Raw genomic sequence first — 1,250 nt, forward strand, 5'->3', positions numbered from 1 at the left:
ATATATATATTTAAATGTACTCTGTCTGTCAACAGCGAGAAGAACCGCCACTCTGCTCCAACATCAGTCAAACTTAAAGGTATGTAAATGTGTATTTTTTATTTGTTTAATTCTGTTTAAATGTGTGTATACATATAAATATATATATTTAAATGTACTCTATCTGTGTGTGTGTGTGTGATTCTAGCAGCAGCAGCTTTGCCCGGCAGATAGAAGCGGAGTCCTCTTTTTTTTGTTGTTGCGCAAAAACTAACAGGTCAGTAAAAAATGTTTTTTTATTTAGAGTTATAATGTTTTTACATTTTAAAATGTTGCAAATTGATTTTTAATTACTTTTGTCTATCTTTCTTTTTTTTTTGTACAGGGAAAAAAACATGTCAAAGAGGCTTGGATCACCGGTAAAACCCTCTGATGAACAGCCAGAAAAAAAAAGTAAAAACGCTTCTACCTCTACAGACCTAGAAAAACAGAATGCTAATCTCGAATCAGATGCCGAATTGGCACGTTCTTTACCTCGGTATCTGTCTCTAGACCGGAGCCCGGAGCTCCTAAAAAAAATAAAAGTTTATACATATTTAGAAGTCAGGTTCCACCAGCACATCTGTTACACAGAGAGTTCTCTTTAGAGAAATATGGATACACTGCGAGCGTGGGTTACGTGTTTAATTACCATAGGGGGGAGGTTGGTTTTCACCAAATTCGTGAGAACTAACAGTTTTCAACTGACACACCTCAGTCCATCTTAAAATACGAGGATTGGCTTGTTCTAATGGCGTTACTGCCATTAGATGAATTTATTCCTAAAACAACCCCAGATATGTCTGAAAAAAAAAACGTATTATTATCTGGAGTAATCCCCCCACGCGAGCTGAGATCACTCAAAAAAAGCAGTTATACAAAGCTTCCTGGACCTCAGATACTTGTCACAACAGGGTGTGGAAATTACAGGCATGCATTTATGAAAATGACCATCTACACCCCCACAATATGTTCTTATTAGATAGTATTAATTCAGATTGCGGTGCATTTTGCGTAGTTTGGTCACTGCCAGTGATTGCGTTACACGCTATTTTTCGCGAATGCAACGTAGCTTTCGAAATAACCAATCTTTTTCAGACATGTCGCCAGTGGAATGATATCGTGGGGATTAAAAAAACGTTAGATTTTAACCCTTAATCTCTCACACACACACACACACACACACACACACACACACACACACACACACACACACACACACACACACACAC

General features: G+C 37.6%; 1 long non-coding RNA gene across 1 annotated transcript; it reads left to right on the forward strand.

Moving 5' to 3' along the window:
- Window positions 1–12: 12 nt before the first annotated feature.
- On the forward strand, window positions 13–422 carry LOC106525267 (uncharacterized). Its single transcript, XR_001311097.1, has 3 exons — window positions 13–79; window positions 188–256; window positions 365–422. It is a non-coding gene; the product is annotated as an uncharacterized LOC106525267 (long non-coding RNA).
- Window positions 423–1,250: the final 828 nt, after the last annotated feature.

Source organism: Austrofundulus limnaeus, unplaced genomic scaffold, assembly GCF_001266775.1.
Source record: "Austrofundulus limnaeus strain Quisiro unplaced genomic scaffold, Austrofundulus_limnaeus-1.0 Scaffold221, whole genome shotgun sequence".
NCBI lineage: Eukaryota > Metazoa > Chordata > Actinopteri > Cyprinodontiformes > Rivulidae > Austrofundulus > Austrofundulus limnaeus.